The sequence below is a fragment of the Macaca mulatta genome, chromosome 14, assembly GCF_049350105.2.
Source record: "Macaca mulatta isolate MMU2019108-1 chromosome 14, T2T-MMU8v2.0, whole genome shotgun sequence".
NCBI classification, from domain to species: Eukaryota; Metazoa; Chordata; class Mammalia; order Primates; family Cercopithecidae; genus Macaca; species Macaca mulatta.
The window spans coordinates 77,826,733-77,853,498 of NC_133419.1; the positions used below are offsets into that span (position 1 = coordinate 77,826,733).

The 26,766-nt window shown below is 40.0% G+C and overlaps 1 protein-coding gene across 50 annotated transcripts in view; it reads right to left on the reverse strand.

Annotated features, from left to right (window-relative positions):
- Positions 1-26,766, reverse strand: part of PAK1 (p21 (RAC1) activated kinase 1) — a 149,189-nt gene that overhangs the window by 84,558 nt on the left and 37,865 nt on the right. For 22 of the 50 annotated variants that reach the window (XM_077963980.1, XM_077963995.1, XM_077963990.1 and 19 more), the window contains exon 1: positions 994-1,191. The exons of the other annotated variants lie outside the window; for them this stretch is intronic. The gene's annotated coding sequence lies outside the window, so the exon portion shown is untranslated. Of the gene's footprint in view, positions 1-993; positions 1,192-26,766 lie in introns of those variants that run through there. 50 annotated transcript variants of the gene reach the window in all.

A 26,766-nucleotide genomic window follows, 5' to 3' on the forward strand; every position in this document is an offset into this window, starting at 1 on the left:
GGGGAGGAAAGAGGTCCAAAATAATCAAAGTAGGTTATTATCGGGCCTGACATGAGCTTCTTGGTGCCAGGTAATAAAGAAGGAAGGAATTATAGTGATTAAGATATTACCACAGGCACGTCTGTCATTAACTCAGCAGAATAAGGAAGGGGCTCCAGAGAAGAGAGTCTAGTTTAAAGCAACTTTATATCTAAGGACAGAAAAATTGGCCAGTTTAGAAGCATTAACATACCTTGACCTTCTACTTCCCAACCCTACCTCCCTACACCTAACGCACCTACGCACCACACTAAAATAAGCATCAGCATTCTCAGTCTTTTTTTTGCCCCTGAAGAACCAGCAAGATGCCATTCGAAAGGCTGGCTGGAAGACAGGATACCAAAGTCTACTTCCCAAGTTCTCCTCTCTTCTACAGTGTTGAGGGAGGGATATCTCTGCAGCCCATTTTAGCACTTTAAACCAGCTCACCTTTCCAAAAGATGGTTTGATGGTCTGGAAAAGCCAAAGTAACAAACAATGTCAAGTCCTTCACTGCACAGATATGGCAACTCAAGCCACAGAGGATGTCTGAACAGGACTAGTCCCCCCAGTCTCCTCCCTCCCAGTTCATTCAACCTCTTAACAGAGAAACGCTCCCACAGTCCCAGCAGGCCAGCGACTAAGCCAAAGCAGAGGAAAGCACCACCTTGGCCACCAAGTAGAAGGTGGCTTGCAAAGGAGCAGAGCTTCTGAGGCAGAGCAGTTCCCCAAAGGCGCAGCTTCCCCTTCACACCCTTCCCTGGGCAGAGCTCTGATTCCAGCGCAGGCCTAGCCCTGGGTGGGCTCATCTAAAGGTTCCACCCTCAGCCCCTTCTCTCATTTAGGTCCCTTAAGGTAAGAGGAAAGTAAGACACCCCTCAAAATCTACTGGATCCCGTGTCACCATTCTCCGAAAGCCGGAGATCCCCCAGAACCCGGCCCAGCTAGGGGAGCCCCAGGCAGGGCCGGCATTACCTGGTGGGAAAGGCTGGCCCCGGCATCTCTGGAGATTGTTTCCGTCGCAGAGCCGCACCTCTCCCTGCCCAGCCGGGTACCCACAAGGCCCCTGTTCCACCGGCTCCGCTCGATTTGGCCGGGCTGGGCTCCTGGCAGCTCAGCCGCCAGCTCCCGAGGTGCAGCACGCTCGCGCCCTCGCAGGGCGGCAGCGAAGGCGCCGCGTCGGGGTTGGCGAAACAGAAGGGGCGGGGGAAGAAAGGAGGGAAGGAGGCGGGAGGAAGCCGCGCGCTTCTCCTTTTCTGCAAAGCAGAGCTGAGGGCGGGGAGACGGCTATCTTCTCACCGTCTCAGCTATTCTTCCCACCCAGTCTCCAGCAGGAGGTAATTTCTCTCCAGGGCCAGGTTTTCCAGGGCTTGTCAGAATCCTGTGTGAGCTCCAGAGTCAAGGAAGACAACCAGAGCTCCTCTGTGCCTTAGTTTCTACAGCTGAGTATAGAGGAGTCTCTTCTAGGATTCCTCAGGTCAGACCTAGGATTCACATTAGGCCTCAGGGAAAGAGATACACCTACCCCCTCCCCAAACGTGCCAGGTTCTAATTCTAATGCTCCCGGAAGAACGCTAGGTGGGCCCCTATAACTGCTTCTAAGCAAAGAAAGCTCAGCAGCTGCAGCTGCTACATCATCATCATCATTATTATTATTATTATTATTATTATTATTATTATTTTGAGACAGAGTCTTGCTGTGTGCCCAGGCTGGAGTGCAGTGGTTGGATCTTGGCTCACTGCAGCCTTGACCTTCCCCGGGCTCAGGTGATCCTTCCACCTCAGCCTCCCAAGTAGCTGGGACTACAGGTACCTGCCACCACACCCCGTTATTTTTGTATTTTTTGTACAGATGGGGTTTGCCATGTTGCCCAGGCTAGTCTCAAATCCTGTTCTCAAGCAATCCTCCTGCCTTGGCCTCCCAAACTGCAGATTACAGGCGTGAGCCACCACACCTGGTCAATGCTACCATTTATTAAGAACTATCGTGTACCAGGTACTTTATAAATGTTATGTCTCTCTCAAAACACCCTTATGAAGTAGGCACTATACCAATTCACATATGTCAAAACGGAGGTCCAGGGAAAATGTCCAGGGCTCATACAATATTTTTTAACCAACTATTGTGTATCAGGCATTGTGATGGAACCTGAGCTGAACAACACATTATAGAACATTTACCAACATGGCCCAGACTAGTAGTGCCTCTAGTAGTGCCTCCCAATTACTGAAACAATAAAACACACCTTCACACATTTGCAAATGCTCCCTAGGAGGTAGTATTACCTCATTCTGCCCCCTCCCAAACCTTGCTCTTAAGAGGCATGACAGAAGTCAGATTATGTGGTGTCTTTCGGGTCATAATTAGGAGTTAGGCTTTTGTTCCAAGTTTTATCAGTGGGAAGGCTTTGAAAGGTTTGAAAACAATGACAAACTCTAACTTACATTTTTTAAAAGATCACTGGCTGTTCAGTGGAGAAAGGGGGTAGGAGTGGAAATAAGAAACAAGATAATAAATTCTCTCAGAGGTTCAGGCAACAGAAAATGGTAATGATTTAGACTAACATATTGTAAGCTAATATAAAAAGAAGCAAGCATATTTTCTAAAGACACAGCTTGGAAGAAGCAGCAGCAGAACTTGGTGGAAAACAGAATATGATGGGTGAAAGAAGTCAGTGACTTCCCCAAGACCACACATCTGGTAAATACTCAGGAGTTCAAGGCCATCCTGGCCAACATGGTGAAACCCCGTCTCTACTAAAAATACAAAAAATTAGCTGGGTGGTGGCGGGCACCTGTAATCCCAGCTACTCGGGAGGCTGAGGCAGGAGAATCCCTTGAACCCAGGAGGCGGAAGTTGCAGTGAGCCGAGATCGCACCACTGGACTCAAGTCTGGGCAACAAGAGCGAAACTCCATCTCAAAAAAAGAAAAAGGAAAAAAAAAAAAAAGAATTGGTCAATAATAGAGACCCGGAGAGTTGCTGTAGTCTGAGGATTCAGCTTCAAAGTCATTTTAAGATTTTTTTTAACCCCACACCATGTCCTTCATCCCAATTTACACAGGGTGAATGAGAGCCAGAAGTAGTCCTCTGCCTTAGACACAGCTTTTCAAACTAATAATCAATAATCATAGCAACTTATCTTACTCAACTTCCCACTCCATTCAGCATCCCCTTTGGATGGTCTTCCAGGCTTTTCTAAAATACATGCAGGAATGAGGAGCTCACTTTCCACTAGCACTATGAGGCAGTGTTTCCTCACATTCAGCGAGGTGGCTCTCTGTAAATTTCTAATTCTGCTCCAGGAGCAACGTCCTCCAGGGCAGGTCACAATAAAGGCTTGCAACTATGTATGTATGTAAGCTAAAGTGCCCCTCCATTTTCTCTCTTCTCCAAGATAAATACTCCCAGTTCTTTTACTCGTTTGTTCATTCAACAACTATTTAAGCATCTTGTGCAAGTCACTGGCGATAGACACATCAGTGAACAGAACCACATCTTCAAGGAGTTGATAATTTTATGGTTTAGTATGGTGGCTTTCAATTCCCCCTGTCCACCAGAATAACCTGGAAAGCTTTAAATATGTGTAAATATACTAGAGTCCCAGCAGAGATTCTGACTTGGTTGGTCTGGGATGTGGCCTAGGCAATATATTTTTATAGATATAACTATATTGATATCTACTGGAAGACTGAGTTACTATAAAGCTACAGTGATAATGACAAAGTGGTATTAACGAAAAAAACAGATAAACAGATCAGTAGAATTGAAGTAAATAGCCCAAAATAGACCCATACAAATGTGGTTAACTGACTGTAAAAGAAAAAAGGAAATTCAGTGAAGAAAGGACAGTCTTTTCAACAAATTGTGCTAGGACTGGACATCCACATCCAAAAAAATGAACCTAGACACAGACTTTATGCTTTTTACAAAAATTAACTCCAAATGGATCACAGACCATTGCATTTGCAAAATGCAAAACTAAAATATCTAAAATATAATGTAGGGGAAAATCTAGATGACCTTGGGTTTGGCAATGACTTTTTAGATACAGCCCCAAAAGCAAGATCCATGAAAGAAAAAAATTGACATGTTAGACTTGATTAAAATTTAAAATTTCTGCAAAATATAGTGTTAAGAGAATGAAGAAACAAACCATAGACTGGGAGAAAACACATCTGATAAAAGGCTTGTATCAAAATATACATAGAACCCTTAAAACTCAATAAGACGTGACCCAATTAAAGAAAAAAAAAGCTGGGCAAAAGATCTGAACAGACACTTCACCAAGGAAGATATACACATGACAAGCATATGAAAAGATGCTCAGCATCTTTTATCATTAGAGAATCGCAAATTAAAACAACAATAAGGTATTACTACACATCTATTAGAATAACTAAAATCCAAAACACTGACACCACCAAATGGCAATAGGGATATGCAGCAACAGGAACTCTCTCATTCATTGCTGGTGAGAATGCAAAATGGTACAACCACTTTGGAAGACAGTTTAGGAATTTCTTACAAAGCTAAATACAGTTATGTGTCACTTAATGACAGGCATATATTCTGGGAAAGGTGTCATTAGGTGATTTCATTGTTATGTGAACATCACAGAGTGTACACATACAAACCTAGATGGTACAGCCTACTACACACCTAGCCAATATGGTATAGCCTACTACTGCTCCGAGACTACAAACTTGTATAGCATGTTACTGTACTGAATACTAGGCAACTGTAACACAATAGTATTTATGTATCTAAACATACATAAACATAGAAAAAGTACAGTAAAAATACACCATAAAAGATTAAAAAACAACAACAACAAAAAAAACAGTACATCTGTAAAGGGCATTTACCATGAATGAAACTTGCAGGACTGGAAGTTTCTCTGGATGAGCCAGTGAGTGAGTGGTAAGTGAATGGGAAGGCCTAGGACATTATAGTACACTACGGTAGACTTTATAAACTATGTTTAGACTGCACTAAACTTTAATTTTTTTTCTTTCTTCAGTAATAAATTAACCTTAACTTCCTATAACTTTTTACTTTAAAACTTTTTAATTTTTTAAAAACATTTTGACTTGGCTGGGCACAGTGACTAAAGCCTGTAATCCCAGCACTTTGGGAGGCCGAGACAGGCGGATCACAAGGTCAGGAGATCGAGACCATCCTGGCTAACATGGTGAAACCCCATCTCTACCAACAAATACAAAAAAAACTAGCCGGGCGTGGTGGCGGGCGCCTGTAGCTACTCGAGAGGCTGAGGCAGGAGAATGGCATAAACCCAGGAGGCGGAGCTTGCAGTGAGCTGAGATCCGGCCACTGCACTCCAGCCTGGGCAACAGAGCAAGACTCTGTCTCAAAAAAATAAAAATAAAAAAAAATTTTGACCCTATTGTAGTTAATACTTGGCTTAAGACACAAGCACATTGTACAGCTATACAACAATATTTTCTTTATAGCTTTATTCTAATGCTTTTTTGTATTCTTTGTAGCATTATTATTATTATTATTATTATTATTAGAGACAGAGTCTCAACTCCGTCACCCAGATAGGAGTGCAGCGGCATGATCTCGGCTCACTGCAGCCTCCACTTTCTGGGTTCAAGCAATTCTTATGCCTCAGCCTCCCGAGTAGCTGGAATTACAGGCATGTGCCACCATGCCCAGCTAATTTTTGTATTTTCAGTAGAGATGGAGTTTCACCATGTTGTCCAGGCTGGTCTCCAACTCCTGAGCTCAAGCTATTCACTTGTCTCGGCCTCCCAAAGTGCTCGCATTACAGGTGTGAGCCACCACGCTTATCTATTTTTATTTTTTACCTTTTAAACTTTTTGTTAAAAACTAACACATAAACACACACTTTAGTCTAGACCTACACAGGGTCAGGACTGTCAATATTAGTGTCTTCCACCTGTACATCTTGTCCCACTGTCAAGATTAGTGTCTTCCACCTCTACATCTTGTCCCCCTGGAAGGTCTTTAGGGGCAGTAACATGCATGGAGCTGACATCTCTTATGATAACAATAACTTCTTTTGAAAGACCTCCCAAAGAACCTGCCTGAGGCTGCTTTACAGTTAACTTTTTTTATAAGTAGGAGTACACTCTAAAATAACAACAAAAAGCATAGTAAATATACACACCAGTAACAGAGTCATTTATCATCATTATCAAGCATTATATAATACATATAATTATGTGTTCTATACTTTTATATGACTGGCAGCACAGTAGGTTTGTTTACACCAGCATCTCCACAAACATGAGTAATATGTTGCATTAATATGTGATGATGGCTATATCATATGTGGTCCATCACTGACTGAATCATCATTATGTGATTATAGTATTCCTAGGTATTTACTCAAATGAGTTGAAAACTATGTTCACACAAAAACCTGCTCATGAATGTTTATTGCAGTTTTATTCAGAATTGCTAAAAACTGGAAGTGACTGAGATATCCTTCAAGATTGAATGAATAAACTGTGGTATGTCATACAATGTAGTATTATTCAGTAAAAAAAGAAATGAACTATCAACCCACAAGAAGACATGGAAGAACCTAAAATGTAGATTTCTAAGTAAAAGAAGCCAGTCTGAAAAGGCTGATTCCAACTACATGATATTTGGAAAAAGGCTAAACTATAGAAATAGTAAAAAGATGAGTGGCTGCCAGGTATTTGAAAGGTTGGGGTTAATGGTTAAGGAATGAATAGGTGAAGCACAGGGCATTTTTAGGGTATAAAACTATTCTGTATGATACTATAATGATGGATACACACACTATGTATTTGTCAAAACCTACAGAACTATATAACCCAAAGAGTAAACCCTAATGTAAACTATGTACTTTAGTCAATAATAATGTATCAATATTGGTTCATCAATTCTACATTAATGAGATGGTGATAATAGAGGAAACAGGGAGAGAGGGATTCTGCATTTTCTTTTTTTTTTTTCTGAGACAGAGTTTCACTCCTGTTGCCCAGGCTGGAGTGCAATGGCATGATCTGGGCTCACTGCAACCTCCACCTCCCCAGTTCAAGCAATTCTCATGCCTCAGCATGAGTAGCTGGGATTACAGGCACACGCCACCATGCCTGGCTAATTTTTTGTATTTTTAGTAGAGATGGGGTTTCACCATGTTGGCCAGGCTGGTCTTGAACTCCTGACCCTCAGGGGATCTACCTGCCTTGGCCTCCCAAAGTGCTGGGATTACAGGTGTGAGCCACTGCGCCCAGCCGGATTCTGCATTTTCTACACAATTTTTCTTCATGGAAACTAAAACTCTAAAAAATAAAGTCTATTAAAATAAAAAAATCATCAAGCCAAAAAAAAAAAAGAAACAAAGACATACAAGATAAAGTTCATCTTCCTTTTTATTAGATTCATTACACATAAAATTACTCTGACAAATTGCTATAAAGATTTCTAAGTACTTTCAATTTCTACGCTTATCCCATTGTGGGCTAGGAACAGTTCAGACTACACTTTCAGTAATGATGATCTAGAGTACCCTCCACTAAATAGAGTTCTGTTTGCAATGATCCTCTTACTGCCTGGTACCCCGAGGGGAACATGATACTCTAAGTGTAGTCTGTCCCCTGCAAAACATAGTGGAACTATCACCTCCTTTAACTGTACTTAATACTTCCAATAATTCAGCCTGAAGTTGCATTAGATTTTTATCCACTGCAATGCCTTTGGCTGACATTGAGCTTCAGCAGCCAAAACCACCATTTTCATAAGAATAGCATCATGCTAAGTCTCCTCCAGCCTGCCCATATGTTGCCATTTCTTTTGAGACTTAAAATGCAGAACTTCGCTGTCTTCCTCCTAAATTTCATCTTGTTGGCTTCAGCCCATCATTCCAAGCTCACTCATCTAAATATTAGTTTTCTCTTTCAGTTTTTGTCACCTACAAAGCTAATAAGCATGCCATCTCTTCAAACATTTTTCAAACATCTGTCATGTGCTCTTGCCTGTTCCAGGTTTTGAGGATTAAAGATGACCTAGAAATGGCCTACGTTTCGAGGAAATCACCACTAATAGGGGAAGTTGGCAAATACAAAACTAAAAAGTGCTACACTAGAAAAATGACTGAACAAAATAAATAGGATCAGGTAGACAAAACAACAAAACGTCTATGTACAGTATTAGGCAGAACCACTAATATCTTCAGCAGGAACGATCAAATTCAGACATCATCTATTTTAGATTTCAGTTCTGAATAACCAAATACTGGTTTGGTTACCAAAGGTTAACTGGCTGGCTAATACACTGTCTCTCTCTTTCAATGGTGGGTGCTGCTATAGGAAACTTGGCTAAGTTTAGTTCCCTCTGATGAAATACAATACTTATGAAATTGAGGCATACTGGTAAGATGCCAGCAGTTTTATTTATTACTAACAGAATCAAATGAGGTAAAAGCAACTTCAGAGATGACTCTGTACATTCAAAGAAATTAAATCTTGGAGATCTCAAATGACTTGCTGAAGTTACACAAGTTAGCAATTAACATATTTTAAGTGCAATAACTCCTTTCATTTAAATAGTCCTCTGGTTTTCAAAGTAAATAATTAACAAATTATTCTTATAAGCCATGGACCTTGGCCAGCAATGTTTTGTCTCTGTAGTCATCTTAAGCCTAACCAGGCCTTTTTAAGTCACTTATCTCTCCTCTGTAGGCATATGAGTTAGCAACTCCTGCTAACTCTATTATAAAAGCGAATGATCAATAATCATTCAAAAATTTGGTTTTGTTTGGAGACTACAACTTTCAATCTAATGGTTTATAACTGATGAACAGTGTGACTGAAGTGCCTAAAAGATTTGAAAATGATTATTTTTATTGGGTTCTTTAGAAACCACAAATAACTTTTAAAACAATATGTGTACTAAGTGAAAATTATAAATCTCCTGACACAACCAGTTAAATGTACAAGGAAATCAGTCAACAATGATGATGCTGGATTTAAAACAACATCTGAAATGACATTTTTTCTTGTAGTGATTAGATGGTAAGGCCAGTTGCCTGTTAAGGTCACTTTCTGTGGAGTATACTTTCAGTAATGATGATCTAGAGCACCTTAGATCTTGATATGAGGTGGAGTATAAAATAAATAATAATAGTAGCTTACAAAAACACTGTAAAGAAACAAGCAAAAGAAAGATGGAAATGAAAAAAGGTACTAATAAATCTATTTAGTGGCAATCAGTCATAAGTCAAAGCAACCAGTCATAAGTCAAAGCATACTTGAATTTCAAACAAGGCAAAGAAGTGCAGAGAAGGGAGACATTAATTATACCTGCAGAACTAAGAAAAGCTTCGTGGTAGAGGCAGTATTTGGGTTGGTATTGAAGAAGGAGTAAAATTTTCATAGCAATATTGAGATTTCCCTTGAGTGAATCACAAAAACAAAGGGCCAAAGGAGTAAAAAGTATGAGTGGTTTAGGAAACAGTAAATAATTTGGTCCTTCTTGGAAATAGTAAATAATCTCATCATTCATTCACCACTTATTGAACATATTCTACATGCCAGACACAATGCTCGTCACTATGGATGCAAGGATGACATGACCTAGTTCTTACCCTCAAAAGGAAAAGCATTTTTAAAGACAATAGGAGACAAAGCTGTGTCACTGATTGTCAGACTTAATAGGTCAAAACTCTGTTCCCCCTTCAGGTGTTTCCTCCCCCCACCCCTCAATAAATGGCAATTCTACTCTTACAGTTGCTAAGCCAAAAATCTGATTCATTTTTTACTCCACTTTTTGTCTATCAGCACCCACAAGCATCCATCAGCAAATTCTATCAACTCTACCTTCAAAACAGATCTATGGTCCAACCACTTCTCATCACCTTTACTGTTATCACCTTGGTCCAAACCATCAGCAATTTTTGTGTACAACAGTGGATCTCAATAGTGGGGTGAAGAGGAGTTGGGGAGGGGAGGACAGATTTGCTCTGCTCCCCAGTGGATATTTGGCAATGTCTAGGGAAATTTTGGATTAAAACAACTGGGTAAGTGCTACTGGCATTTAGTAAGTGGGAGCCAGGGATACTATTAAACATCCTAGAATGCATAGTATAACCCCCTCACAACAAAGAATTATCCTGCCCAAAATGTCAATAGTGCCATTGTTGGGAAACTCTGACCGAGAATATTACAACATCCTTCTTAACTGATCCATTCTTGCCTCCCAGGGTGATCTATTTAAAATATGTCACAGATCACATCACTCTCTTCTGCTTAAAATCTTCCAGTGGCTTCCCCAATCTCAGTGGAAAAGCCAAAGTCCTTACAAACACATACAAGGCCTTATATGATCTTACCTTCCTCTACCTCCTCCCCTCATCTTACCCTGCTACTTCACTGACCTTATCTCCAACTTTTCCCCACTTCACTCACTCTGCTCCAGGCACCAAGGCTTTCTCCAACAGGCTATATACACTCTCTCCTCCAGGCCTTCGTACCCTATGGTGACTATGCCTGAAAACATATTTCCCCTCAGATATCCATATGGCTTATTGCCTTCCTGCAAGTCTCTGCTGAAAGATCACTTTATCAGATAATTCTTCCCTAACCATTCTTTATATTTGTATTCTGGCACGTATCATCAACTGACATTTATTTGCCTATTGGCTGGCTCCCTCCAATCAACATATGCTCCACAAGGGCAAAGACTTTGTCTTTATCTCCAGACGTCAGAACTATTCCTTGCAAACAGTAAGTGATAGATAAGTAATGGCTGAATGAAGGAATGAATGAATAAATGGAGCTAGAAAGACCAGTCAGAAAAAAACTACAGAGAATCCTGAAGGCTAGGAAAGGAATGTGGATGCAGTCTTAGAGTGACTTAAAGTAACTGTCCAAGAGTTTTCCTCTCATCATGTCATACAAATCACCTTTTGCCCTTCTGACCAAAAAGGGAGACAGGGAAGGGAGGAAGAAATGGAGAATTCTATAAGAACATTATAATAATCAGAGGTATCTAATAATGAAATGGACAATCTCTGAGGTATTAACATTGCCAATCAACCCCTCAGCAGGGAAGATACAGCAACAAGTTACTGCATAATCCCATAAGTTTTCATCCCTTTGCCTATCCTTTAGGACCCAACTTAAATGTCACCACTTCTATGAAGGCTTCCTATAATCCCTCAAACAGATTTAATGACTCCTAAATATGGCCCTTATAGAAGTCTTCCCAAACACTTATCCAATTTACAGAAAGTATTTGATAGTATTTCTTTTTATCTCTAGACTGGAAAGGTAGTATTTATCTCCTCATTTACTACTATATCTCCAGCCCAAAAATGAAGTAGCTCCAATAAAACACAGGCACCAGCACACATTTTTATAAAATCATACAGAGTACAAATACATTTTTTAAAACCATATTAAAAAGTCACTAAAGGCAGGGCACAGGGGCTCACGCCTGTAATCCCACTACTCTGGAGAGGCTGAAGCGGGGGGATCACCTGGGGTCAGGAGTTTGAGACCAGCCTTGCTAACATGGTGAAACCCCATCACTACTAAAAATACCAAAATTAGCCAGTCGTGGTGGCGGGCACCTGTAATCTTGGGAGGCTGAGGCAGGGAGAATCACTTGAACCCGGGAGGCGGAGATTGCAGTGAGCCGAGATCGCGCCATTGGACTCCAGCCTGGACGACAGAGCGAGACGTCGTCTCAGAAAAAAAAAAAAGTCACTAAAATCAAATGACTTTAAAATCCCTAATCAATATCCATTCATCCCTTCATCCTTGCCAATTTTGCCAACCCTAATTTTATCCAGGAAAGTAATGAGACAATTAAACACTCATTTTCCCAGCCTCCTTTAAAGTTGGGCATGTCCCTGTGACAAAGTTCTAGTCAGTAAGTTTCTAAGGATTCTGGGGAAATGGTTGCTTTAATTATAAAATAGAACACAGGCAGAGTGCTAATTCTGCCTTTCCACCCCTTTCTTCCTTTTTCAAACATTCTTTCTGGAGCTGCAGTAGCCTCGTAACCTTGAGGTCATAAGTACAAGAGTGGAAAGCACACACTCGATGGCAGAGTGGCCGAGTGGAAAAGGCTGGCAGCGTAGAAAAACAGAAGGAGCCTGGGTTCTAAATGGTATTGTATCCCATCCTATACAAGCAACCAATACCCTCCCTCCAGAAAATTAATTCCTATATTTTAAATCACTGTTAGGTTTTCTACTACTTACGGCTGAAAATATTTCTAATTGAGACAAACAAGAAGCATACTAGAGAATCAAGAAAAAGATGTTTCTTACTAGTCTGAAACATTGATTCCTTATTAGCCACTGGTCTCTAACCATAAATAAATTCCTCTTATTAGCATGAGAATGAAAAAGATCTGAGCAAATTAAGACAATACTAGGTAGATATGAAAGGAAGACTGAGAATATTCTTCACAATTTGATACGTTCCCAATAAGGCAGGCAATCACTCTTTCCAAGTTCTTTAAAAAAAAAAAAAACAGAATAACAGTATAATCTGTCTACTTCAAAAATGGCTTTCAAGTTGCTTACAAGCATAAATATGTATATATACACACACACACACACACACACACATATCCCTTAGGACAACAGTAATCATCAATGGAATACAAGTAATAAAGTAGGAGACAATTACAACATAGTACCAACACTCCATGCTTTGCAATTCATGACCAAATTTTGCTCTGAGCATCCTGGAAGCCAAAACCAAAATTTAAGAGAAAAGGGTGAAACTCAAACTAATACTCATTGTCTCATGAAGGAAATATTTCAGTGTTGTTAAGGGACAACCATTATTAAAGTAGGGGTTGAAAAATTCTACAAAAGGCCAAATGGTAAATATTTTAGGCTTTGCAGGCTCTATCATCTCTGTCTCAACAACTCAACTCTGTCTTTGTAGCACAAAAGCAGCCACTGACAATATGTAAATGAACGTGTGTAGCTATGTTTCAACAAAACTTTATTTATAAAAACAGGCAATGGGGCCAGATTTGTCCCACAGGCTGTAGTCTGATGACCTCTGACTCAAAGGATTCTTAGATGTAAGCACCAGATTCTGAGTCTGGTGAAAATCAATTTAAAATCTGAGTCTAATGAAAATCAATTTACTGAAAGAATATTGGGTGGCTCACAAAATTTGGTGAAGGTTGGAAAAATAGGCTTAAGGCTAAACTTCCAGAATAAAGCACAAAGTTACACTGCAGAACTAGTCCAATGAGGAAACCACTGCAGCTACTTCTGATCATTACATGCTAGAATGGGTACCACTGTCACTTCTGTATCAAGAATTCAACCTCTGTACAGCAACCACAAGCAACAATGCCACTTCAGTGCCAGGAACCCAACCTTGCTGGGGATGCTACTGCCTCTGCCATCAGAAAAAGAAAGTTAGTTTCCCATTACGTTCTCTCTCATGTCTTTAAGTGCTAAATCCAAGTGTGGTCTGGGCATATCGGATTGGATTGGTGAAACCTAGGTCACTGCCTATGCCCCAGAAGCAAGGACGCCTGGGAAGCAAGTATCTAAATTATCTCCTTTAGGGAATTGCATATTTGCCCCTAATGAGACTCATAAAATGGGGAACACAAAATACTGCACAGTAAAAACAAATGTTCCACTCTAAAATCTTGTAACTAACACTAACAAACTAAAAATGTTCTATCTCTTCAAAAAGGGGACAATATACAAAGTTTTATCAGTTACTACACTCCAGCATTAAATTCTGAGGAATGTTTCTCTTATTTGTTGGCGCTTTAAGTACCGGGCACTATTTAAATCCTGGTGCCTTTCTTCAAGCTATTACCACTGCATAGAACACACTTATCTCCCGTTATTCCCTTCTTTTTCCTCCAAAACTTTTAATCTTCAGGTGTCATCTCCTCTAACTTGCCATCTCTGATGCAGTCCTCACCCAATGGCTTGAGTAGGTCCTTCACCTTTAAGATCTTAGAGCACCTCATAAAAATGCGTATCACTAACCACAGGTGTCTTGTATCTCCAGCCAGACTATATGTCCCCTTGTTTATGAAATGCTTCGTTCATCTCTGTCCCCTCAGTACTTCATACAAAGCCTAGCACATAGAAAGCTCTCAATAATTACAACTACTGAACCCAAACAAATCTAAAAAATAAAAACATTACATATCTTTTGGCTCAGCCGCCCAATTTCTCTTTGTCTTGTCCTGATTCATTTTATTCCCCAGGATACATACTTGTTTACAAGGCTGTTTTAAATATCTGAAATGCTGCAGGAGCACAAGTGGCTTTTTTTTAAGTGATATTTAAGTCCTTTATAAACTCAAAAGTAGCTGAGGTCCACTGTGTCATCGAAGTAGAAGACAATTTTAATAGGCATACACACCCCATTTTAAGGACACCTGGACTCCAAAAACTTCACACACACGCTTTTGCTTTTGTTTTTTTAATAAAATTCCAATCTACTAAAATCTGTCTTCTCATTTTAATTAAGTTTGGACTCCAACTATGGTGTTCTACTAGGTCAGCCAAGGTTTCTAGAAAAGAGGCAGCTTCTGTAAGAATTGACAGTTGTAAAGAGCTGCATTTATGTGGTAACTAATAAAGCACATTCATACCCATTATCCAATTTAATTCTTACATACCCTCCTTTGAGATTTCTCCTCAGAAGCAAGGCCCAGCCCCACGGCTATCTCTGTGGCACCCTCCTGGACCACTCCTACCACAGCCACCATTATCTTCTGCCACATATACATTTGTTATAACTCTTTTCAATTAAACTAATTATCTGTATCTATCATCCTTAGTGAATTATAAACAGCCTGAGGGAAGGGACAGGCCTAGCACAGTGTAAGGCATAATAAATGCTCGATAATTATTTGCCAAAGTGAGTTAAGAAGAATAGTTCATATTTCTGTTTAAATAAAGTAGAAACTGAGTTGACTTTCCCAAATTATCCTAGCTAAAACTATAAAATCAAGATATTCTTAGTGCAGTGGCTTCTGCCTATAATCCTAGCTACCTGGGAGGCTAAGGCAGGGGGATCACTTGAGCCCAGAAGTTCAAGGCTACAGTGGGGTATGATCACACCACTGCACTCTAGCCTGGGTGACAGAGCAAGACCCTGTTTCTGAAGAAGAAAAAATACTCCTGTGTTCAAGGAATCTTCCCACCTCAGCCTCCCAAAGTGCTGGGACTACAAGCTTGAGCCACTGCACCAAGCCCATTCTTGACTCTCAATTGAAGGCCTTTGGTTTTTTTGTTTTTTGTTTTTTGTTTTTTTTTACATACCACACAGCCCTCTCCTAAGACTGGTTAAGAACAAAGGGAGTCTCAGACTAGGAGTCAGATGTCTTTGTTTTCAGACAAGCCACTCAACTTCTCTGAGTACCAATTTCCTTATTTGACAAATGGGAACACCACCACCATCTTTTTTTCTCTAATCACAATATGAAGGTTACATAAGATAATGGGAGTAAACGTAGCTTTAGTGTGAAATTATGGCATATACTAAGCCAGGGACAATGCTTAGGTTGATGACTCCAACCTCCCACTGTTGGTGACAAAGTCAAAACCAGAGTCAACCCTACAAGAATCATATCACTTAACCTAACAACAGCCCTTTAAAAATTGGCTTTATTACCCTCATTTTACAGATAAGAAAACCAGGACACAGAGAGCTTAACACTTGCCAAAGCTTATAAACCTAGTAAATTTCAGAGTTGGAATTAGAAAATTCAGGTTCATCACATTCTAAGGAGTTTTCCATGCTGTTCTCCAAACAATTATAAAATAAAAGCTTTCCTTCCTCTTCAGTTTCAATTAGCACCAGGCAGATGGAATAGTGCTAATCTTAAATTGGGAACATTCTACTGTGTCTCAGGCCAAATCAAAATAAGAGTTAGCCTTGTAGGTAAGTACACCTTGATTCAACCCCTGTGGAGGCAAAAATTGAATCTGTATATTAGAAAATATTCTGATCTCAATTTAGAAATTGTTTTAATGAGACTGAAAACCTGACAGGAAGGCCGGGCGCGGTGGCTCAAGCCTGTAATCCCAGCACTTTGGGAGGCCGAGACGGGCGGATCACGAGGTCAGGAGATCGAGAGACGATCCCGGCTAACACGGTGAAACCCCGTCTCTACTAAAAAATACAAAAAAAATAGCCGGGCGAGGTGGCGGGCGCCTGTAGTCCCAGCTACTCGGGAGGCTGAGGCAGGAGAATGGCGTAAACCCGGGAGGCGGAGCTTGCAGTGAGCTGAGATCCGGCCACTGCACTCCAGCCTGGGTGACAGAGCAAGACTCCGTCTCAAAAAAAAAAAAAAAAAAAAAAAGAAAACCTGACAGGAAAAGCGAAAATAAGCAATCTTTTTTAAAAGAAAAAAAACCATTCAGTGCTATGATTATGAAACACAAAAGAGCCTAGGCTTTGAAATCAGACAGTTCAATCTCGGGGTAGAAAAGAAAACCCAGACAAAGCCCTGGAAGAATGAAAGAGCAGAACAAAAAAAGTTCAAGGTGCTGCTATGGCTGGAGCAAATGGGGTTGGTAGTGGGATCTAAAGAAATACAGCCTCCTATCTTTCCCTTCCTCTCTAGAAACCCTCACATGCTGCAAGGAACCTAGCCTGTGATGATTCTCACAGAGCCCCAAAAAGTGCAGACTGGTAAGTCACTGAGAAAGTCTAAAACCCTCCTTTGCTGACACTTCAGCCTAAGTGTCTCTGTAGAGACAGACTGAGGGTCTCTACAGGGATAGGCTGTCAGGAGACACATGTCACAATGCTGGCCTTCAGACAATTTGGGGCAGGCTTTTTTAGTAGGATGATGTCACTGCTATTATTTGCAGTTTTAAATACCTATACTTCTGTAGCTAGGAATTATTTTATTTAGGATGAGAATGTAGATAATTTTTTAAAGACATATTTGGAATTTACCAAAGAGGAGAATAGTGTGAATGTATCATTTTCTCAGAAAGAGCTCTGGCACAGGGCAGATATCTAGACCCAAGGATGCCAGAGTCCAAACCCTTTCTTGTAGTCAGAGCCTCTCAGACCTCACTGGGACCTGTGAATGGACTTCAAATGAAAGCAACAGATTCACTACTGTGGTAACTTCACCACCCAAAATTCATTCCTTGACAAGTTCCATCAGCATTCCCTGAGTGTCTACTAAATGCAATGCCCTGTGTTGAGTGCATTCAAGGAGCAGCCAATGAATCAGGGGCAACAGACTGTAAACAGCTGATTGTGAAAAGAGAGAGAACGAAGTAAATACTCCATCAGAAGTAGAAAAAAAGGGGACTGTTTATGACTACAGAGGTCAGAGAGGTTTCACCAGTTAATTCCTTCCTCTTACGGTTATCTTCTTCACTGCATTCAGGCTCTGACATCCATAGCAGACATCTGAACTAGGACTCTGAGGAATCTTATCAGACAGTGAAGAGAGTTAGCTAAGCCAGACAGAGGAGAGGATAAAGGCAAAAAGCCAGAGTAGTAAATGTACTGGGGTATGTCTAAGGAGTAGCCAGTGGCCATAACTGGAGTGCACAGTATACCAAGGAACTAATAAGAAATGAGGAAGAAAGGTACCTTTGGGTCAGATACTAGAGGTCCTTGAATGACAGCCCAAGGAACTTAAAATTTATTCTCTAAGCAAAAGGGAACTATTACAATGTTTTTAAGCACAGAGTGGCATGATTTGACTTATATTTTAGAATGATCACTCTTGCAGAAATGTGAAAGGTATAAGAAGATTGAAAGCAGGGAGATCAGTTAGGAGGCTTTGTGTTATAATAGTCTAGTTAAGAGATGATGAAGGCAGCCCAACACTGTGGTCAGACCCAACCAGGGTGAGTCCAACAGGAGCGGGAGAAAGAAGAGACAAGTAGTCTAGCGAGGAGAATCAGAACCCAAGCAAAGTGAAACGAGCATCCACATTTGGGGCAGGGAGGTAGACTGGTGTGGAATATCATAGTCTGAGTATAGCAAGGAAGTCATCCATATCAGGAGAGAGGGGTGCCCTGGTGAAGTGTGTCAGAAGCCAGCCACAGTTAAGAAAGAGTTGTCATGGAAGAGCACCCTGGTATAGGGTACCAAAACCCAAGCAAGATAAGGAGGGCATCCACACAGTGGGGAGAGCTTGTGATGGGGGTGTCAGAACCTCATTTCCTCATTATGTCTATGAGAAGGCCTGGGAGCAGCAATGGCCCAATAACAATGAGCATTATCTAGGAACCAGATTTTGGATTCTAAATGCCATTTAACACTAAAAAATAAACAAACAAAAAAACACAAACAACAACAACAACAAAAAAAAACACACCAGGATTCCTTGGCTCGTATAGAGAAAGTACAAGATGAACCTAGAACGTCTTATTGGGCTAGAAAGCAAGGAAGGGGTCAAAGAATGACAGGGACATATCAAAAGTTGACAGAAGCCAACCTGAATGGGGCTCCTACTGGCCAAATCAGAGAGAATTTGAGCACCAAAACAAATGATGCTAGCAATAGATTATTACCCATTAAATAAAATGAGTCCATACTGATATAAATAACTAAATAACTGAAAGTTTGGCAAGGAAAGGGATATTTACATAGTACCGCCTACAAAATACTTATTAATTATAAAAGAGAAAAGAGTAACTTCACAGTGAAGAAGGCTGGTAGACACCATCTTAAGCAAGATGCTGAAATGAACATCAATAGTCATGGGACAAACTAAAACCACCACCATCTAAAAGGATGCAATGAAATGAATACAGCACCAGTTCTGTAATATTTACTGCCAAAGATGCATAACGTAAGGCTGGTGATGACATTCTATAAAACACCTGCTATATCTGATATTCTACAAAATAATTGGCCTGTAATCTTCCAAAGTGTCAAGGTTATCAAAGTCAAGGAAAGACCAAGGACACTAAAAAGATATAGCTTCTAAATGTAACATGTGATTCTGAACTACATTCTTTTGCTATAAAACACAGTTGGACAATTAGCAAAGCTTGAATGAGTGTGAGGAATAGATAATAGTAACCTAACAGTGTTTATTTCCTTATTTTTATGGTTGCATTGTGCTTACACAACCATCTTATTATGTAGGAAATAATGTGGAGTTGATGGAGGGTCATGTCAGAAACTCATTCTCAAATGACCCAGAAAAGCTAAGCTTGATATCATTTTTTAAATTATTTTAATAAAAACAAAACAGATGGTGAAGATCTAGAAATACAGCAGTAGCAGTGGGAGTAGAGAAGAAAGGTATTTTTCCAGGGTCACAGAGTGAAGTTAAAGGTAAGACTGAGACTAGACTCCTTCTGAACCTCGTATTTCCTTCCTGCTATATAGAGCTTGTGTAGTGCCAAAGAAAATACTCTTCTAAGAATTAGGTTACGTGTCTGGTAGTGATTAAATATTGGGGGATATAGAAAAAAAAAAAAAGAAGATAACAAGTCTTCAAGTGAGTCAGGCTGAGGTTTACAGGACATCAGGTTTCTGGTGAGGAAAAACATATTCCAGACTCCCCCATTTGATGAGAACAAAGTTTAATGACCTCAAATGTTCTTCAACACTGAGATAATGACCTTGTTAGTCCTTGTTCCCATTTTGGCCCAGTCCTATGAGTGTCCGAATAACCAGTGACTAAATTAGTCTCAGACCTACTGTCTCCTCCAAAGTCTAGTACTGTTTAGACAGTGGGAACAAGCTGTGGCTGTCAACAAAAGCAAATTTTATCCTTTCTTAAAATGGACCACTGTGACCCACACTATCAAGACCTTTTCGAAACAAGTGCGATAGAGGAAAACATCTCTTTACCAAAAGGCAGCAAAAATATAATAGAAAGAATATGAACTCTAGAGTTAGATCCAGTTGTGATTGCTGACTGTGCCCCTTGGGCTGATTATTCAATCTCTTTGAACTGGAATTTCCTCCTCTCTTAAATGGGGACGAATAATTGTTGTGAAGTGTTAGGAAAAGAATCTTTTTTTTTTTTTTTTTTTTTTTTTTTTTGAGACGGAGTCTTGCTCTGTCGCCCAGGCTGGAGTGCAGTGGCGCTATCTCGGCTCACTGCAAGCTCCGCCTCCCGGGTTTACGCCATTCTCCTGCCTCAGCCTCCCGAGTAGCTGGGACTACAGGCGCCCGCCACCTCGCCCGGCTAATTTTTTTTTTGTATTTTTAGTAGAGACGGGGTTTCATTGTGTTAGCCAGGATGGTCTCGATCTCCTGACCTCGTGATCCACCCGTCTCGGCCTCCCAAAGTGCTGGGATTACAGGCTTGAGCCACCGCGCCCGGCCGGAAAAGAATCTTTAAAGTACATATCAAATGTGCCAAAAACACAGTAGGTGTCTAAAATGTAGTAATTTATTTCAGGGGTCCCCAGCTCCCAGGACCAGTACCATGGCCTGTTAGGAACTGGGCCTCACAGCAGAGGGCGAGGGAGCAAAGCTGAGCTCCAACTCCTGTCAGATCAGCGGCAGCATTAGCTTCTCATAGGAGCACAAACCCTACTGTGAACTGCACATGAGAAGGATCTAGGTTGTGTGTTCCTTATGAGAATCTAATGATAAACATAATATATTTGAATCATCCTGAAACCACCCCCACCCCCACAAGCTCAGTCCATGGAAAAAATTGTCTTCCCTGAAACCAGTCCCTCATGCCAAAAAGGTTGGGGACCACTGATTCATTTAGTGCATTTTTCCTACATTATTTGCAACATTTTGCTAGTATTTACATTATCTCCACTATTTTACAACATTTACAAGATAATTTGCACTTCTGCTACATTATGCAACTCTACCTTTTGCAAATAACCAATATATAAAGCTTTGTATGCATCTAAGATATAATTATGTCTCATATCAACAACCCTGAGAGATTTATGCAATAGAAGTGTTATTCTCTAAGGAACCGAAGTATGAACAGAATGAACTGACCTACCCAATGTTTAACAATGAGTTAAATATACAGCTGAGTCCTGAAAAACATGTACTCCTAACACCCTCTTCAGTGGTCTTTTCCTCTCATAGGACTTATGTGATGCTAAGGGAAACGGTCTTTCTTAAGAGTTACCCCTTTCACCAGAATGTGGACTGATATGGAAGGCAATCATCTCTCTGAGATGAGAGTGCAGTTAAGGCCAACTAAGAAAGAAGTAAAGCATCTCTTCCCCTCTGAACCAGAACAGGGAGACTCATCTTTCTAGCTATTTGGAGCAATCAAAATGGCACTCTTCATAAGGACCTAAGTGAAGGAAGCCCCACAAAAGTCAAGTAATTTCACAACATGTCATAACTAGAAGGGGTCTTAAATACCAAGTCTAACTTGCCCATGTATAGATGGTGAAGCTGATATCTGGAGAAGAGAAAGGATATACCTGAAGTCACAAAAAGTAACAATATGCCAATCCTGCAATTGCTGAATGGCCTTAAAATAAGGTCACTCTAAAGTTCATTTCGTAACTGTTTATCACCCATCAACCCAAGGTACTGTCTTTATCCCACTCTTGTGCTCTAAAGTTTAAGCCTGTGTGGGTTTTTTTTTTTTTTTGTCTCCTCAATTAAAGTGAATAGCCCCATCTTACTCATCTGTGTACTCCCACAAGCTTATACAGTTGGTGCTCAACAAGTACTTGTAATAAGACATAATGATTCCAGATATGCAAGGTTGTTTTAATATCCAAAAAATCAATTCATTAATACCCCACAATAACACAATAAAGGGAAAAAGCCGGAGAATTATCTCTGTTGACACAGAAAAAGCATTTGACAAAATCTGATACCCTCTTACAATAAAAATACTCAAGAAATGAGGAATAGAAGGCAACTTCCTTAATCTGATAAAAGGCATCTATGAAAAACCACAGTTAATATCATACTTACCTGGTAAACAACTGAATGCTTTCTCCCTAAAATCAGAAACAAGACAAAGATGTCCATTTTTGCCGCTTCTATTTAACATTGTACTGAAGGTTCTAGCCATAGCAATTAGGTGGGGGGGGGGGGGGGAGGGAAGAAAGAAAGAAAAGAAAAAGAAAGAGAAATAAAACCACCTAGATTAGAAAAAAGGCAGTTTAGCTGGTTGTGGTGGCATGCACCTGTAGTCTCAGCTACTCAGGAGGCTGAAGCTGGAGGAATGCTTAAACCCAATAAATCAAGGCTGCAATGAACTAAGATTGTACAATTGCACTCCCGCTTAGGTGGCAGAATGAGACCCTATCTCAAAAAATAAAAAGTAAAGCTATTTATATTCACAGATGACATAATCTTGTATACAGAATATTCTAAGGAATCAACACCAAAACAACAAATCTGTTGGAATTAAAAAGTTCAGCAAGGCTGCAGGATACAAAAATCAACTGTATTTCTCCACACAGCAATGAACAATCCAAAAATTGAAATTTAAAAAAAAAATCATTTACAATAGCATTAAAAAGAAAAACAGAAGTGTAAAACTTGTACAACCTTGAAAAAGAAAAACAAAGAAGACTAACAATTCCCAATTTCAAAACTTGATTATAAACCTAGAGTAATCAAGACAGTATGGTACTGGCAAAAGAATAGAGATACAGATCAATTAAATGGAACTGACAGTCAAGAAATTAATGCTTATGTTTGTGGTCAACTGTTTTGCAACAAGAGTGCCAAGACAATACAACAAAGAAAGAATAGTCTTTTTAACAAATGGTGCTGAAACAACTGGGTATAAACATGCAAAAGAATGAAAATTGACCTCTACCTCATACCACATGGAAAAACTAACTCAAAATGGATCATAGCTTTAATTGTAAGAGCTAAAAGTATAAAACTCTCAGAGGAAAACATAAGTGTAAATATTTATGACCTTGAATGGTTTTAGATATAACACCAAAATCAAACAACAAAAGAAGAACTAAATAAACTGGACTACATCAAAAATAAAAACTTTTGTGCTACAAATAATGTCATCAAGAAAGTAAAAAGACAATTCACAAAATTGGAGAAAATCTTTGCAAAACATATATTTGATAGGAGACTTGTATCCAGGGTATATAAAGAACTCTTATAATAATAGTAAAAAAGAGGCCGGGCGCGGTGGCTCACACCTGTAATCCCAGCACTTTGGGGGGCCAAGGCAGGCGGATCACGAGGTCAGGAGATCGAGACCATCCTGGCTAACACGGTGAAACCCCATCTCTACTAAAAATACAAAAAATTAGCTAGGCATGGTGGCACACACCTGTAGTCCCAGCTACTGGAGAGGCTGAGGCAGGAGAATCACTTGAACCCAGGAGGTGGAGGTTGCAGTGAGTCAAGATCATGCCACTGCACTCCAGCGTGGGTGACAGAGCAAGACTCCGTCTCAAAAAATAAATAAATAGTAAAAAAAGAAACCAATTTAAAAATGGACAAAGGATCTGAATAGACATTTGTCCCAGGAAGATATCCAAGTGGCCAATAAACACATGAAAAGATACTCAAAATCATTAGTCTTTAAGGAAATTCAAATTGAAACCATATGAGATAGATACCATTTCACACCCACTAAGATACCTAAAATAAAAAGATAGTAAGAAGTATTTACAAGGATGTGGAGAAATTAGAACTCTCATATATTGCTGGTGGAAATGTAAAATGGTACGCCCCCTTTAGAAAACAGTCAGGTAGTTCCTCAAAAAGTTAAACATAGAGTTAGCACATGACCCTGCAATTCTACTCCTAAATATATACCTAAAGGTAAATGAAAATATATATCTACACAAAAATATGTACATAAATGTTCATAGTAGCATTAGTCATAGCCAAAAAATGGAAACAACCCAAATATCCATGAACTGAAAAATGAATAAATAAAATGTGGTATATCCATACAACAGAATTCAGCAGTAAATACAATTACATAGATAGAAATAAACAGAATTTCATACAATAGAATATTTTTCAGCAAAAAATATTGCCAAATATTATTCAGCAATAAAATGAAAAACACACATTACAACAACCATGTTTCTTTTAGGAGGACAAAGTATTTTTTTTTTGGACGGGGGATGGGGTCTTGCTCTGTCACCCCCAGGTTGGAGTGCAGTGGAACTATCACGGCCCACCTGTAACCTCAACCTCCTGGGCTCAAGAGATCTTCCCACCTCAGCCTCCCAAGCAGCTGAAACCACAGGGACACGCCACTATGCCCAGCTAATTTTATTTTATTTTATTTGTTTGTTTGTTTATTTATTTATTTATTGAGACAGGTTCTCACTCTATCACCTGGCTGGAGTGCAGTGGCATGATCTCCGCTCACTGCAACCTCTGCCTCCCGGGCTCCACTAATCCTCCCACCTCAGCTTTCCGAGTAGCTGGGAAGACAGGCGTGCACCACCACGCCTGGCTAATTTTTGTATTTTTTGTAGAGACAGAGTTTTGCCATGTTGCCCAGGCTGGTCTCCAACTCCTGAGCTCAAGAGATCTGCCTACCTCGGCCTTTCAAAGTGGTGGGATTACAGACATAAGCCACCAGGCCTGGCCCAGATAAATTTTAAATTTTTTTTGTAGAGACAGGGTTTCCCTATGTTGCCCAGTCTGGTTCCCAAACTCCTAGCCTCAAAGGATCTTCCTGATTCAGCCTCCCAAAGTGCTGGCATTACAGGCATGAGCCAGTATGCCTAGCTAAGACAAAATATTCTAAAACTAGATTGTAGTACTTCTACAACCCTGTGAATATACTTAAAAAAAAAAAATTGAAATTAAAACCCCACTGGAAACAAGGAAAAAACCAAAACACTGAATTGTATATACTCTAAGTAGGTGAATTTTATGGTATGTGAATTATCTCAGTAAACCTGCTAAACATATCCATACACACATACACAACTATGGTAGAACAGCAAGAATATTCACTGGACTTAAAGGGTCAGGTTGAGGTCAAATCCTGGTCTATCACTCCCTATCTATATGATCATGACTTCACACTGAACCTTAGTTTATCTGTAAAGTTAGGATAAAAATAGTAATCTCTGCCTTTGCAAGGTGGCTGAACGATTATGTAAGAAAACAGACATGGAATATATATATTGCATATAGCTAATTTCCAGAAACACATATTTTCTTTTCTTTTCTTTTTTTTTTTTTTTGTTTGAGATGGAGTCTCACTCTGTCCCCCAGAATGGAGTGCAGTGGCGCAATCTCCGCTCACTGCAAGCTCCACTTCCCGGGTTCACGCCATTCTCCTGCCTCAGCCTCCCAAGTAGCTGGGACTACAGGTGCCCGCCACCATGCCTGGCTTTTTTTTTTTTTATGTTTAGTAGAGACGGGGTTTCACCATGTTAGCCAGGATGGTCTCGATCTCCTGACCTCGTGATCTGCCCGCCTCGACCTCCCAAAGTGCTGGGATTACAGGCGTAAGCCACCACATCCGGCCCACATATTTTCTCTTAGTAGATATCCCTTATCACTAGTATTACTGAACAAAATAACTGAAAATGGAAGAGGACATTTTCCTCAACTAATTTAAGTAGCTTTGTGTGTTTTTCCAACAAACTAAAGGGAAAATGAGCAGACCCCAATGTTTACAATGAAGAGTAAGAAGGCGCTAGAGTATGTGTACATAGGCACTCACAGTGCAGTTCTGAATAAAGAAGCGTTAAAGTAGATACTCCAACTGCCTTCTTCCCCTATAATCCAAACTCTGCTTTCTGTTTCAATCGGTAGACGATGACCACCACATCACCACTGAAATAGGAAGGTGTTCAGGAGAAAGAACATGATTCCCAGTTCCAGGTTGGCAGGGAGAATGAGGTTTCCCTGTTTCTCAGTAGACACTTATTCTATGGTTGGAGGCCACACCGGGATATCACTGATGGGCAACCAAAGATGGGAAGGAGAAAAGAACAGCTGTTTAATACTTTTGTTTACAGAAAAGAAAACCAACAGATTTGCCTAAGACCACAGAACAAAACCATATAGCTCTAATCATGATAGGCATGTGGCAACCAGCACTATGTTGTACAAAGAATTCTGGGCTTAAGGATAGAAAAAAATCAGATCTAGTCCCAGAAGTGCTACCAAACTGCTATATAATCTTGACTAAGTCAATTTATCCCTCTCTCTTAATTACCTCTCATGTGCCTACTGATTCAGAATTTTCATATAGTGACCACTGCATGCAAGACACTTTGCTGGAATATTGTGAACAAAACAGAGTTCTACATTTATGTAACTTATAGAACAGAACACTGCAGAAGTCAGATGTTAAAGAAATAAACAATCTAATTATAACATAATTACAACTTGTGATACACAGCCAGTGCCAATTAGGAAGTAAGATGTGCGTAGGAAAGCACATATGCAGAAGAAAACCTCACCAACAAACTCCAAATGACAAATGAGAAGAAGCTTCTCTCAGCTCTCCCTCCGTCACAAACAGGGACTCAGTATTTTTTTGCTGTACAGTACGTCACCTGACTGCTTGCTTCTTAGTATAGTTGGAAGCATCATGGTCAATCACAAATAAACTAAAATGTGCAACAGATGCCAATCAGTTGCATCAGTTACTATGAGATCTTACACAAGCCTCTTTCTCTCTCTGAGTCTGTTTCTTTATCTAAAAAATGGGGATGATACTACCTATTTCACAGTATTGTTCTGAGGATAAAATAGGAAAAAGTAGTCTGGAAACTAAAACAATGAATTGGGATAACAACACTAAATCATTAAGATAAAGACGTAAATCATTTACTCTAGTATGTCTTCAACATTCAGTAGCAGGTTAGGCATA